The sequence below is a fragment of the Diabrotica virgifera genome, chromosome 1, assembly GCF_917563875.1.
Source record: "Diabrotica virgifera virgifera chromosome 1, PGI_DIABVI_V3a".
Classification (NCBI taxonomy): Eukaryota; Metazoa; Arthropoda; class Insecta; order Coleoptera; family Chrysomelidae; genus Diabrotica; species Diabrotica virgifera.
Window position 1 is genome coordinate 101,936,573 of NC_065443.1, and position 16,360 is coordinate 101,952,932.

General features: G+C 34.1%; 2 long non-coding RNA genes across 2 annotated transcripts; both read right to left on the reverse strand.

Moving 5' to 3' along the window:
* Positions 1-1,213: 1,213 nt before the first annotated feature.
* On the reverse strand, positions 1,214-7,414 carry LOC126889508 (uncharacterized). Its single transcript, XR_007700054.1, has 2 exons — positions 2,826-7,414; positions 1,214-2,215 (listed from the first exon to the last, which is right to left on the reverse strand). It is a non-coding gene; the product is annotated as an uncharacterized LOC126889508 (long non-coding RNA).
* A 27-nt stretch (positions 7,415-7,441) lies between these two features.
* LOC126889506 (uncharacterized) lies at positions 7,442-9,477 on the reverse strand. The gene is made up of 2 exons (XR_007700051.1): positions 9,054-9,477; positions 7,442-8,443 (listed from the first exon to the last, which is right to left on the reverse strand). It is a non-coding gene; the product is annotated as an uncharacterized LOC126889506 (long non-coding RNA).
* Between the last annotated feature and the right edge of the window lie 6,883 nt (positions 9,478-16,360).

The window sequence follows — 16,360 nt, forward strand, 5'->3', positions numbered from 1 at the left end:
GTATCGGTATTTATCAAGACAAATAATTTTTTTTGGAGCTCCATAAACCGCAAGAAGTAAAAGTTCTGCAAGCAAGTTCTGTAAAAACTTTACAGCAGTCAGTCAAATCTTTTTTTTCGAATAATTTAAGTACTGACGTTTTGCCCCTTCTGTACATTGCGGACGTAGTGTCGCAGCCGGTTATCGCATGTAAAAATAAAATGTACTTTTGGCATTTGGGATAAGCCGATAAACTATTCGAAGAATATATCTCTGTTCGCTGTTGAGCCCTTCCAGGTTTCAGAAAATAAATAGCTTTATCTACTGGAGTCCTTGCAGTAATCAGTACCAACTACCAATAAATCAACATCTTCACCAACTACAATTATTGTTGTTGCCTTAAATTTTTCAATTGCTGTCTCAATTATAAGGACATCTGCGTCATTTTTAGCTTGTTTCACTTCAATATTCGCAGCTGTTAATTTGTCAGTTAACATGGAAATGAAACGAGATTTATTATTAATGTTGGCGAAAAATTGTTGTTGATTCGCTGGAACTGTTATATTTTCATCAAAGATAATCTCGGAACCCGATGATGTTTTTGTAGTTTGACGACGTTGTTCTGCAGCTTTAATATTTTTTGTCGAGTCATTGTGTAACAAAAAGAAGAAAACTTCTGTTGGAGTGAAAGTAAAAAGCAAGATATACTCCAACAGAAGTAAGGAAAAAAGTAAATAAATAACTAATGGGACATAGATGTAGAGAGATGGGCTGTAAAGAAGGGGTGAAGTGGCTTCTACGTTGAGAAGCCGCAATAGGAAAAATACTAAATACTACTTTGCAGTAGTACTGAAGAAAGGGGAATGAGAAGGGATAGAAGTAGAAGTGGGAAGAGACAGAGGCAAACTGAATAGAGTTGGCTAGCTAGAGATGCAAGAGAGCAACTTGACACTCAAGGATGGATACGGCTCGTTTGCATGCCTGTCGAAGAACAGTAGCTCTATATAGATAGTAATGATGACTAAAAGATGAAATAATAAAATAAGAATAATGTACTGAAACTGAATGAAGATGGATAATTGCTAAAGACGAACAAGATAAATAAATCTAACAAATCATGGGCGCCATGAAAATGATCTTCGATCATTTTCCCAGGTATCTTATACTGCTGTCAAATATTAAATATATCAAACCTGTAATAATGAACATAAAGGAATAATAAAAATAAATGATATACAAAATAAATAAACATATTTATTAAAAATAACTACCAGATTTTTAACAATCTCTGAGTTAAGCAAGTTCATATTATGCTGTGACTCTAAAATGACATAAGTTATACAAGAAGATATATATATATTTTAAAGATAACAACAATAATGTTATCTGTTACAAACTTAAATATAAGTACCTCTTACTAACATATAGGGTACAAAATTACATAAATCTTCTACCAAATGGTTATAGTACGCCCACTACGTACAACTAAAGGAAACCGACGAAGATGAAAATAATACAAATAAATAGGCCCAAGCCTCACTAAGAGAAAATACAATACTGAATAAAGCAAAATTAAATATACAAATGAATAAACGTTATAGAAGTGAAGTTAAGAAAAATACCGACAAAATGACCTAAATTAACTGAGCAAATGCAATGAAATAAAGTAACGACGAAGTAACCGAACAAACGAAATAAAGCGAATAAATACAATATTTGGGAAACAAGCAAGTAATGTTACAAAATAAATTTACCCGAATTACATAAACCAATATCAAAGCAATAATAAAGTATTAAAAACCTAATTTTCTCTAGGCTTATTCCTGTGCACAAGAAGTTACCGTAGATACAAAGTTTGGGAACCAAATAATCTAATATACAAATACATATGTCAAAAAAAAACAGAGGTAACCTAAATCTGGAAAAAAAACATAGTGTATTTAACAGATAGTCTGAAATATAAAAAAAAACCAATAGTTACTAAAACTCCTCACTAAATGTTCCCAAACGAGGTTGCGGTTGCATCCTAGAAAATGAGCATCACTATGATGCACCTCCATGCCCCCCGTAGGCCCAGGTGGCAGGACGAAAAGGAGCTGGAATGTCCCCCAAAAAGCTTGTTCCCAAAACATACTCCCAGTTTGACTTGGCGGTAGCTGCAATAAGGTCAAGGTGGCTTCCCTAGGTAGTCAAGGTGGGTACGACATCACATGAGGGTTAGTTTTCTTCCAAATGGCTAAAAACATATACTTCGTTTGATTTCTCATATAAACCGGTAAACAAAAGTAAAGAGAAGAAGAAATAATCGAGGAAAACTTTTTAGAAGCAATAACATAAAAAAACAACCATTAAAAATGGAACAAAAACTAATCTCAGGTAACCTTGAACTATTTTGAGTTTGAAAACATGAACAAATAATGGCATTGCATTTGAAATAGGAATATAAAATATGACTTATCTGAAATAACATGAGATTAAGATAGTAATAGCCATCTACATACATTTTATATACCTTAATGAAATGGTATTGAACCAGACAAAGATAGTTACATGACAATTTATAGATATATTGGACATGAAAATTTATAGATATATTGGATGTTCAATCGGTTTAAAACGTACAGAGAAATGGTAATTATTTCCAATATTAATTTGAGGACTTCAAAAATGTTTGGTTATGTAAAACCAAAAACCCCATTAATATAAAGATCGATATAAAGATAATATAAAGATCGAAATAATCTACATCCTTCACCTAAGGGACTGGCTAAGAACATTTAACAATGAACCAACTATTTCATATATTCAAGGTTAACTAAAAAACATTAGTAGAAAAAACGATTTACCGGTTAATTTTTTATTCCTCTTCCACTGATGGTACTCCCATCCTTACTCCAGGAAACCCGTACTCCAGGAAACAAGTGGTGGTAACTTTTTACTATACTTCCAAACTTAGTTGAAATAAAAATTAATTTCGAAGAAATTAACCGCCATTTACGGTACTAACCACCAACACCAACCTGTCAACCTCGCAGCCACCGGCCAAGTGCCTCTCATTCCTCCCACAGTCAGCGAGGAAAACGTCAAACTCTCACGGAACACGAATTAAACGACAAGGAACGGTTCAACAACTATGTTCCGTACAGTGTGACGTCACATGAGAAGTCCTTTACGATAAATTAAAGAATTTAAATGGGAGGTCAAGAGAAAATAATTATTTTTTTAAAAATAATTACAGCGCTAAAAATGATAATATAACGGGTGGACCGTTACAATCCCCTCCTACTCGGGAAAAAAAATTTTTTAACCAAAAAAATTTTTTTTTTTTTTTAAACTTCAAAATATTAACAACTAAATTTACAATAGTCTAACAATCCACGTTTATTCGCAAGGTTACCAATAAGAATGAACTGATGATCAGGAAAAATAAATCAATACATGACTCAAACTCATACTAAAATGTTACTATGTTACTCTCTGCTACCAAATATTAACATAATATTGCTTAAAAATCAAAACAAAACTAAATATTGTACTAAAGTTCATAATAATAACTAAGTGTCGAATTGGGCACTAAAACCAAAATTGAGCTATCCATGGACATCAGATTTATAAAGGATATATCCAAGGACGGAACAACCAGGAAAGGTGTGAGCCAATTCGAACCATATCAAAAGTAAATGTACCAAAGTGAATAAAAAAAATCAGTAACTAAAATAAGTAAAGAATTGAACACTTAATCCAAAATTGAACTAACAATGGACACCAGATTCATAATAGTATATCCAGAGAAGAACAATCAGGAAGATTTATGGAACAACTCTCACTAATGCCAAATAATACCAATAATAAACATACCAAAGGAATCCAAAACTCAATAACCAAAATAAATGTGGAATCGGACACGTAATCCAAAGTCGAACTATCAGTGGACACCAGATTCATAAAAGGCATATCCAAAGAAGAACGACCAGGCGAATTTATGGACCAATTCACACCAATACTAATCCACATAAACAGATCAGGTCTACGTACACCCACATCCGGTAATACGGACCTATCCAACCAAATACACAAAATAAATGAAGAATCAGACACTTATCCAGAATCGGACTATCAATGGACACCAGATTTATATAGGAGTATATCCAAAGAAGAACGATCAGGCAAATTTATGGACCAATTCTTACTAATACTAAATAAACTAAATTATTGGATCCAATGGTAACTAATACTGAACAAAATAAATAAATTAGGTCTACATACACCCTCATCCGGTAATATGAACCTATCTAAACTAAGTAATCCAAATAAGTCAGAATAAACATTGCTAACAGACTAAGTAACAGAGATGTAACCTGACTAAATCAAAAGTAAGATAAATACCTAAAGTGTATTGACTAAGATATTATAGAAACTACATAAACTTAATTCGTGCTGGTATTCGCGAACTATAGCATGTTGCTACAACAGATGTATGAGAATAACCAGACTCAGATAAGGTACTAATAACGTAAGAATAAGTAAGAAAGAAAAAGAATACATGATGAACTCGTAAGTTCTATGACACTATGATAAGTGATAGGCAAAAAAAATATGTGATAGGGTATAGGAAAAAAAAATAGGATAAGTGATAAGAAAAAAAAATTGACGAGAACGAGCAACAAGTTTAAATTAAAACTGCAGATTTATGCGCTCTCACATACGTGGAATTATTCAGGAAATATTCCAGAATCTGAATAGCAAAACTAATGCTTAAGGAAAGAAGTGGGAATATACTCAAATGAACAACTCATCTGTCTAAACACTCCAAATACTGACTTAACGAACCTACTATGTATAGGGATGGCCTAAGCATTGATTTATAAACAAGTGCGCAAGATATTTATCCATGTTTACTCATCAACTCAAAGTACAAACATACTATGAAGTAAAAGGCCTAATATGAACTAAATACTTCCCTATTAAATTGTAAAAAAAAACTGGAATACTTGGACTAATTACAGAAGAATGGTTAGGACATGCGACCGTCATTTCCTAACAAGAAATATTATAATGGTAAAACGTCTGCCTACTCTGCCATGAAAGACAAAGATTACGAAGCCAGTCAAACAGCAGTGATCAGTTGCTGAGCAACAACTTCGAACCCACGCATTCACAAATCAGAGTATTGACAGACTAATCATAAGCAGAAATGTGAAAGACTCAAGAATTCATACATACTTACATCAACATTCCAAACTAATTCCAGAATCATAGTGTGTAGGATAGAAGGATATAAATTATTATTAAGTGTTTAAGATATTGGAGACAAATGTTAATAGAGTAACCCAATAACAAATTAAAAACCACATCTTTCCAATATGGCAAATTCAATAACAATATATCAAAAATAATAAAAAAATTAGTAAGTAATCAAATATTCAAAATAATATAACACGTAACCTGAGATATGGTAGTTAACATAGTTCCATCATAATATCCATTATTAAACAAGAGTACTTGTATGAGCTTACCTATCCAACTATATAAATATATAATAAGTTAACAACCTTACTAACTTAGGGGTTAGGTGTGCAAAAACTGAACAAAAATACAAGTGAAGTTATTATCAATTGTGTAATCCTACTGACAGGATCAACAATTAATAATATTGACTCATAATAATAATTAAAATGCACCATACCTAATAATAAAAAAAATAAACTCATACATAAAGTACTACATAATAATTAAATTAATAAGTAATAAATAAATGTCATCAAAACTAAGCCAAAGATGAAATCAAGCAGTTTATGTGGGTACCTGCATTATCATATGATAAAAAAACAATATTGGACTAAAAGTTATAACCATACTAAAGATTGAGCTAAGCTAAAGACAAACAGAAGAAGAGATTAGCTTGAACAACACTGTTAAGGTAATCTTCTTCTGAAGATTGTTCTATAACTTAATAGAAAAGTAGTATCAATGTTTCCTAACTAATAAAGAATTTATATTTGAATCTCAACCTAAAGTATCTGATTCATATAAGCATTATATTATGGTACCCACACTGATATAATATTATTACCAAAATTTAACAAAACTGGAATATGAGATGGATAGTGGAACTACTTAACTATACAATTTATCATTGTAATGTTTAACACTACCAATTAAAGAAAAATAATTTGGATGACCATCTGTAATCATCCGAACCATGCGAATTCAACGTATCATGTATAGAAGCTAATGTTCTGGACTGATATTGCTTTGTGGTGTGTGCCTGTCTTACCAAACAACCCAAATATCAAAAATAACAAATATAAAATATAATCTAAAGTTTGTAAGACAAAGATACATATGGAGAAAATATTAGCGACACACCAACAAATCAAAATGCCAGCAAAATATATAAATAATCAAATCAATAAAGTAAATAAAATACCTAAATACTGAAAATGATTTCTAGTTATGTATAAAATATAACCATACTAGAAAAAAATGTATACATATATTCAACGATTAATTGTACGCGCAAATGTACTACCATTGGTAGAAGGAATAAAAATTTAACTAATAGAACATAATGTCAGTTATGTATACTCAATCTAAATACATAAATAAGTTTCCAATAAAAATACAAAATTCAAACTAAAATATGAGCTGTACCACTATAACTGAAAATGAGGTATCAAAAATAAACTAACCAAAACCAAAAGAAGCAGTATAAGTCTACCTGTTTATTATTAATAAAAATTAAAGACAAAAATAAATCAGAAATAACATATATACAAAGATATCAAAAAGTTAATAAAACAGAAAATTCCAATAAAAGAAAATTGAACTAAAAGAACTACTGTCTTAGAACCATAAAACGGTTGGCACCACGCATTGGGCAGCCAGTGTAACAAAAAGAAGAAAACTTCTGTTGGAGTGAAAGTAAAAAGCAAGATATACTCCAACAGAAGTAAGGAAAAAAGTAAATAAATAACTAATGGGACATAGATGTAGAGAGATGGGCTGTAAAGAAGGGGTGAAGTGGCTTCTACGTTGAGAAGCCGCAATAGGAAAAATACTAAATACTACTTTGCAGTAGTACTGAAGAAAGGGGAATGAGAAGGGATAGAAGTAGAAGTGGGAAGAGACAGAGGCAAACTGAATAGAGTTGGCTAGCTAGAGATGCAAGAGAGCAACTTGACACTCAAGGATGGATACGGCTCGTTTGCATGCCTGTCGAAGAACAGTAGCTCTATATAGATAGTAATGATGACTAAAAGATGAAATAATAAAATAAGAATAATGTACTGAAACTGAATGAAGATGGATAATTGCTAAAGACGAACAAGATAAATAAATCTAACAAATCATGGGCGCCATGAAAATGATCTTCGATCATTTTCCCAGGTATCTTATACTGCTGTCAAATATTAAATATATCAAACCTGTAATAATGAACAAATAATAAAAATAAATGATATACAAAATAAATAAACATATTTATTAAAAATAACTACCAGATTTTTAACAATCTCTGAGTTAAGCAAGTTCATATTATGCTGTGACTCTAAAATGACATAAGTTATACAAGAAGATATATATATATTTTAAAGATAACAACAATAATGTTATCTGTTACAAACTTAAATATAAGTACCTCTTACTAACATATAGGGTACAAAATTACATAAATCTTCTACCAAATGGTTATAGTACGCCCACTACGTACAACTAAAGGAAACCGACGAAGATGAAAATAATACAAATAAATAGGCCCAAGCCTCACTAAGAGAAAATACAATACTGAATAAAGCAAAATTAAATATACAAATGAATAAACGTTATAGAAGTGAAGTTAAGAAAAATACCGACAAAATGACCTAAATTAACTGAGCAAATGCAATGAAATAAAGTAACGACGAAGTAACCGAACAAACGAAATAAAGCGAATAAATACAATATTTGGGAAACAAGCAAGTAATGTTACAAAATAAATTTACCCGAATTACATAAACCAATATCAAAGCAATAATAAAGTATTAAAAACCTAATTTTCTCTAGGCTTATTCCTGTGCACAAGAAGTTACCGTAGATACAAAGTTTGGGAACCAAATAATCTAATATACAAATACATATGTCAAAAAAAAACAGAGGTAACCTAAATCTGGAAAAAAAACATAGTGTATTTAACAGATAGTCTGAAATATAAAAAAAAACCAATAGTTACTAAAACTCCTCACTAAATGTTCCCAAACGAGGTTGCGGTTGCATCCTAGAAAATGAGCATCACTATGATGCACCTCCATGCCCCCCGTAGGCCCAGGTGGCAGGACGAAAAGGAGCTGGAATGTCCCCCAAAAAGCTTGTTCCCAAAACATACTCCCAGTTTGACTTGGCGGTAGCTGCAATAAGGTCAAGGTGGCTTCCCTAGGTAGTCAAGGTGGGTACGACATCACATGAGGGTTAGTTTTCTTCCAAATGGCTAAAAACATATACTTCGTTTGATTTCTCATATAAACCGGTAAACAAAAGTAAAGAGAAGAAGAAATAATCGAGGAAAACTTTTTAGAAGCAATAACATAAAAAAACAACCATTAAAAATGGAACAAAAACTAATCTCAGGTAACCTTGAACTATTTTGAGTTTGAAAACATGAACAAATAATGGCATTGCATTTGAAATAGGAATATAAAATATGACTTATCTGAAATAACATGAGATTAAGATAGTAATAGCCATCTACATACATTTTATATACCTTAATGAAATGGTATTGAACCAGACAAAGATAGTTACATGACAATTTATAGATATATTGGACATGAAAATTTATAGATATATTGGATGTTCAATCGGTTTAAAACGTACAGAGAAATGGTAATTATTTCCAATATTAATTTGAGGACTTCAAAAATGTTTGGTTATGTAAAACCAAAAACCCCATTAATATAAAGATCGATATAAAGATAATATAAAGATCGAAATAATCTACATCCTTCACCTAAGGGACTGGCTAAGAACATTTAACAATGAACCAACTATTTCATATATTCAAGGTTAACTAAAAAACATTAGTAGAAAAAACGATTTACCGGTTAATTTTTTATTCCTCTTCCACTGATGGTACTCCCATCCTTACTCCAGGAAACCCGTACTCCAGGAAACAAGTGGTGGTAACTTTTTACTATACTTCCAAACTTAGTTGAAATAAAAATTAATTTCGAAGAAATTAACCGCCATTTACGGTACTAACCACCAACACCAACCTGTCAACCTCGCAGCCACCGGCCAAGTGCCTCTCATTCCTCCCACAGTCAGCGAGGAAAACGTCAAACTCTCACGGAACACGAATTAAACGACAAGGAACGGTTCAACAACTATGTTCCGTACAGTGTGACGTCACATGAGAAGTCCTTTACGATAAATTAAAGAATTTAAATGGGAGGTCAAGAGAAAATAATTATTTTTTTAAAAATAATTACAGCGCTAAAAATGATAATATAACGGGTGGACCGTTACAATTGTAGCCGTCAAATACCACTGTCACTGTAAGCCCGTAATGTCTGCGTAGATACTGAACATATTTATCAAAAATAACGCTAAAGGTTTCTTCTCGATCCCACACAACGTGATGTAGTAGGTACCTTCCATCAATAATGTAAGTAGCGTTTCTACGATCAACCTCAGTATTGACTGATTCAAAGCAATCATAAATTGCTGACTTTGTTGTTTTACGCATTCCAGCTGCATCGAAAAGTGATAAGGGGTAAGGAGCTAATTCATACTCAAAAATTTTTTCAATCTCATCCTCAAAAGCTTCAGTGATACTCATGCGTTAATAATACAGGATCTATAGCTACTTCTTGTGTGTGTGTGTGTGTGTGTGTGTGTGTGTGTGTGTGTGTGTGTGTGTGTGTGTGTGTGTGTGTGTGTGTGTGTGTGTGTGTGTGTGTGTGTGTGTGTGTGTGTGTGTGTGTGTGTGTGTGTGTGTGTGTGTGTGTGTGTGTGTGTGTGTGTGTGTGTGTGTGTGTGTGTGTGTGTGTGTGTGTGTGTGTGTGTGTGTGTGTGTGTGTGTGTGTGTGTGTGTGTGTGTGTGTGTGTGTGTGTGTGTGTGTGTGTGTGTGTGTGTGTGTGTGTGTGTGTGTGTGTGTGTGTGTGTGTGTGTGTGTGTGTGTGTGTGTGTGTGTGTGTGTGTGTGTGTGTGTGTGTGTGTGTGTGTGTGTGTGTGTGTGTGTGTGTGTGTGTGTGTGTGTGTGTGTGTGTGTGTGTGTGTGTGTGTGTGTGTGTGTGTGTGTGTGTGTGTGTGTGTGTGTGTGTGTGTGTGTGTGTGTGTGTGTGTGTGTGTGTGTGTGTGTGTGTGTGTGTGTGTGTGTGTGTGTGTGTGTGTGTGTGTGTGTGTGTGTGTGTGTGTGTGTGTGTGTGTGTGTGTGTGTGTGTGTGTGTGTGTGTGTGTGTGTGTGTGTGTGTGTGTGTGTGTGTGTGTGTGTGTGTGTGTGTGTGTGTGTGTGTGTGTGTGTGTGTGTGTGTGTGTGTGTGTGTGTGTGTGTGTGTGTGTGTGTGTGTGTGTGTGTGTGTGTGTGTGTGTGTGTGTGTGTGTGTGTGTGTGTGTGTGTGTGTGTGTGTGTGTGTGTGTGTGTGTGTGTGTGTGTGTGTGTGTGTGTGTGTGTGTGTGTGTGTGTGTGTGTGTGTGTGTGTGTGTGTGTGTGTGTGTGTGTGTGTGTGTGTGTGTGTGTGTGTGTGTGTGTGTGTGTGTGTGTGTGTGTGTGTGTGTGTGTGTGTGTGTGTGTGTGTGTGTGTGTGTGTGTGTGTGTGTGTGTGTGTGTGTGTGTGTGTGTGTGTGTGTGTGTGTGTGTGTGTGTGTGTGTGTGTGTGTGTGTGTGTGTGTGTGTGTGTGTGTGTGTGTGTGTGTGTGTGTGTGTGTGTGTGTGTGTGTGTGTGTGTGTGTGTGTGTGTGTGTGTGTGTGTGTGTGTGTGTGTGTGTGTGTGTGTGTGTGTGTGTGTGTGTGTGTGTGTGTGTGTGTGTGTGTGTGTGTGTGTGTGTGTGTGTGTGTGTGTGTGTGTGTGTGTGTGTGTGTGTGTGTGTGTGTGTGTGTGTGTGTGTGTGTGTGTGTGTGTGTGTGTGTGTGTGTGTGTGTGTGTGTGTGTGTGTGTGTGTGTGTGTGTGTGTGTGTGTGTGTGTGTGTGTGTGTGTGTGTGTGTGTGTGTGTGTGTGTGTGTGTGTGTGTGTGTGTGTGTGTGTGTGTGTGTGTGTGTGTGTGTGTGTGTGTGTGTGTGTGTGTGTGTGTGTGTGTGTGTGTGTGTGTGTGTGTGTGTGTGTGTGTGTGTGTGTGTGTGTGTGTGTGTGTGTGTGTGTGTGTGTGTGTGTGTGTGTGTGTGTGTGTGTGTGTGTGTGTGTGTGTGTGTGTGTGTGTGTGTGTGTGTGTGTGTGTGTGTGTGTGTGTGTGTGTGTGTGTGTGTGTGTGTGTGTGTGTGTGTGTGTGTGTGTGTGTGTGTGTGTGTGTGTGTGTGTGTGTGTGTGTGTGTGTGTGTGTGTGTGTGTGTGTGTGTGTGTGTGTGTGTGTGTGTGTGTGTGTGTGTGTGTGTGTGTGTGTGTGTGTGTGTGTGTGTGTGTGTGTGTGTGTGTGTGTGTGTGTGTGTGTGTGTGTGTGTGTGTGTGTGTGTGTGTGTGTGTGTGTGTGTGTGTGTGTGTGTGTGTGTGTGTGTGTGTGTGTGTGTGTGTGTGTGTGTGTGTGTGTGTGTGTGTGTGTGTGTGTGTGTGTGTGTGTGTGTGTGTGTGTGTGTGTGTGTGTGTGTGTGTGTGTGTGTGTGTGGGTGGGTGTGTGGGTGTGTGTGAAAAAATGGCTTGGATGCGAGTCCTTTAGCCACAGATTTTGATTTTATTTTTACCTCAATTTATTAGTTTTGTTATATTTATACGTATTTCACTTAAATGATTATATTTGTTTCTTTCAAGTAGTTTATGAGTAATTTAAATATTTCCATTTTATGACAGCTTAGTAGATATTCTATACTAATTGGAAAATGAACTTGTGTTTGTCGTAAATTGTAATATAATTGATTTATATATCTCTCGTTAATTTTGCACTCCAAGAAAATATGGTTTAAATCTCTAATCGAAACATTATCACAAAAAATACTGATGAATTAATTATTCCTAATTTGTGCAGATGTGCCTCATATTTCCCGTGTCGAGTTTTTAATCTGACGATAGTAGAAATATCTTGCTTTGGCAGGTTATATTTAAACATGTATTCAGGTGGCGGAGGAAGTTCTTGATGTAAAGAAAAATATAAATTTTTTGACATGCTTGTAATGTTTTTCCATTCTTTTTTCCATATTTTATTTATTCTAACTTTGACGTCATTTATTGCATCTGTCGATAAGATGTGAGTTAGTATCTCACCTTTTTTTATTGCATCTTTGGCCAACTCATCCACTTTCTCATTACCCAGTATACCGGCATGCACTTTTGCCCATATAAATACTACTTCCACTTTAGACAAATTATTATATAGCTACTTCTTCGTGAACTTTCACGGTGCTACTGAGACATTTTTAAAACTATAAAATTGTACAAATAACGGTAACGGTACTAAATGGTAGACGCTTGTAGTAAGTACTTATATTCACTTGAACTGAACCTTTAGCACTAAAAGATGCAGATAATATTATGAACCAGACCTACGGACAATACTGTAGCCATTGCCTATAATAGACAATCTGTTCTTTTTTAAACAATGGTATAGCCAAATGTTTTTCAAGGCCACGTGGATAGAGGAAATTAAGTTTGGGACTGATTACCTTTTGAAGAAATACTTTCAGAATAGTATAATATACTATATAAAAGAGACACAAATAGGCATTTATACTTGTCTTAAGGGCCACATATGTATATACGTGGCTTATTATGTACATATAATGTATAAAGTAACTTTTAAAATCGCGATATCTCAGGAATGGTAACTCTTAGGAAAAAAATTGCAAGGACAATTTTTGTAGAGAGTGTTAAGATCTACAACTTTGGTTTGAGGTTTTTTTTTGATAAAACTTACCGTTTTCGAAAAAATCCAAAAAATCTCAAATTTTGACCTTTGACGCCGAATAACTTTTGACGCACACATGAGATCGATGGGGACTTTTTAAACTTTATTTGTTATGGTATACCCTAGCTCTCCACCAAAATTTGGCTCTCCGGCAATTTTTGTTATTTGCCAAACATTTTGATGTCTAAGTTGACCGGATTATATGTTTTGTAACAAAGAAATATATTGTAACTAACTACTCGAAAATTTTTTTTACATACTTAGTTAAAAACCCAATATCTATTCCACAAGAAAATTTCACAAAGTATTAAATTGAGAAGCTTACTTATCTTAGTCTACCTCGTTAATCCAGTTTGTTTTGGAGATTAGCAAATCTTCCAGCGGTACCTGGGGGTACTTACTACCTACTGAATACTGAACATCCATTCATACGTTATAGATAACCCAGGATATATGGATCAATCTCCGATTTAAAACGTTTTGTGGTATAACTGTATCCAAAGAAATGTTCACGGTGATTGAAATATTTTTAATTCGCCATGGGGAATTTGCAATTTCTATAGTCCAGTCAAAATACACCTTTAGATGTTCCTTATAGGTATATTATTCAAATATACAGGGTGTTTATAAATAAGTATGACAAACTTTAAAGGGTAATTCTGCATGAAAAATTAATGACAGCTTGCTTTATAAACGTATGTCCGCAAATGCTTCCCTTCCAAGATACGGGGTGTTAAAATTTTTAATACAAACTGATAATTTATTTATTGCTCTAAAACCGGTTGAGATATGCAAATGAAATTTGGTAGGTTTTAAGAGTTAGTTATTACGCACCACCGACTAATAAGCCTAATGAGTAACTTTTTAAAACTTTTCTTGAGAATACTACAAACTAGATTATCTTTTAATTAATCTGAAGAGGTTTAGTATTCAAACATTACTACAGAATTGTTTAGATCAAACAAAGGATGTTTTTAACTATTCATGTTACATTTACAACACGAAGAGGAACCCGTCCTCCTGTAACTTTAAAGTAAAGAATCATCAATTATCATGAGCCAACGAGGCAAAATATCTTCGTATTCATTTGGACAGAAGTCTCACATGGAGGAAACATATCTGGACTAAGAGAAAGAAACTAGGTCTCCAATTCAGAAATATGTATTGGTTAATGGGCAGTTCATCAAGACTATCTCTGGATAATAAATTGCTACTCTATAAGGCAATACCCACGCCTGTCCAATCTGGATTATTTCCTATACAACTTTATAAAAATTATACTTTGATTTTACCATTTCTTCTTGTCCTTAGTCAATGCCATTACTTTTGTTTATTGTTGACAGTCAACAGATTGCAAAATACTTTTGTATAAGAAAATGTTAAAAAATATTAACCAGGGAAGCTTTCCTACAATCCTTGTAGAAAGTTAGTTAATAAATTGGTCTAAGTAAAGAAATAAAAAGGGAATTCTACATCATTATCAGAGAGTGTCAAATAATAAAGTGAGTGTTTCATGTAGCAAGCTGAGCAGATTAAATATGTACAATGTGCACGGAATCTTTGAGATGTGGTACGCGAATAAGGAAAATTGTACGAGAACTGGTATTTGGAGAGTATATAAGCTAAAAAGGACATTATCGCACAGTTTTTACATTCTTCTTGAGTTATATTTGTCAGATAGGTGTTATTTTATTAAACATCAAGATGCAACTTCCAAACTCTATTCTATGAAAGCTGGCGTACCACAGGGTAACCTGATGGGACCTACCTTATATTTCTTGCTTACCGCAGATATACCTCCAACTCTTCAAGAACCACTAAAGGAGAGACCACCTAAAGAAGAAATGATGCTAGGAACATTTGCCGATGATACTGCAATCCTAGTCTCACATACTGACCCTATTTATGCCTCGCATCTCCTTCACGCGTATCTAGACAGAATACAAGATTGGTTTTTGGAATGGAAAATTAAATTCAATGAAGGAAAATCTATTCATGTTACATTTACAACACGAAGAGGAACCTGTCCTCCTGTAACTTTAAAGAATCATCAATTATCATCAGCCAACGACGTAAAATATCTTGGTATTCATTTGGACAGAAGTCTCACATGGGGGGAACATATCTGGACCAAGAGAAAGCAACTAGGTCTCCAATTCAGAAATATGTATTGGTTAATGAGCCGTTCATCAAGACTATCTCTGGATAATAAATTGCTGCTCTATAAGGCAATACTTATGCCTGTCCAATCTGGATTATTTCCTATATCTACAACTTTATAAAAATTATACTTTGATTTTACCAATCCTTTTTGTTCTTAGTCAATGTCAATACTTTTGTTTATTGTTGCCAGTCAACAGCTTGCAAAATAATTTTATATAAGAAAATGTTAAAAAATATTAACCAGGGAAACTTTTCTAAAATCCTTGTAGAAACTTAGTTAATAAATTTGTCTAAGTAAAGAAATAAAAAGGGAATTCTACATCATTATCGGAGAGTGTCAAATAATAAAGTAGAGTGTTTCATGTAGCAAGCTGAGCAGATTAAATATGTACAATGTACACGGAATCTTTGGGATGTGGTACGCGAATAAGGAAAATTGTACGAGAACTGGTATTTGGAGAGTATACAAAACAAAAGTATACTCGCCGCCGCCACGCCGCCTCGTACTCAGTTTAACGTGGAAATATTTGCCGACAGTTATACATTTTCCTGCTAAATAAATTATTTCAGTAAATGTTGGCATTGTAGAATGAAGAGGGAGCAAAAGTCAATGTTTGGTAAATACTCAAGTGGGTTTTTAAATATTTTTACTGCTCTATTCCACAGCGGCTACTTAATTATTTACTGTCCTCTTTATTAGATGAGATAACTTGAATATCTTATAATAATCTGTTTATACCAGATTGATTAACAATCTGATTTTGATCGATAATTGTGTGATCGGCGGAGGAAAGCAGGCAAGTGAATATTTGAGTTTTTTCAGGCAGAGCCTATTTTACTTCAAATCAGGCTCGAGGCACTACACAATTTTCGGGCCCCTAAATATAATTTAATAATAATAATAACTTTTTTAAATGTGCCTATTAATTATTTAATAGAAATATAGTTGCACAAGAAAATAAAATTTTTATTAACAATAAATAAAATTTATATTTAAACAATTAAACATTGTTTAAGAGAATAGGCGCAAACTTTCGGCTTCAATGCTATTTAAATGCATTCGTTTTTTTTCGAAGCCTGAGAAAACTAATACCTAAGTATTTTTGAAAAATTTAAACGAAGAACGAAAGATTACGTTACTACCGAGGGCCGAAAGTCCCTGAAATCTTCTATAATGTTTATTTTAATAAGTT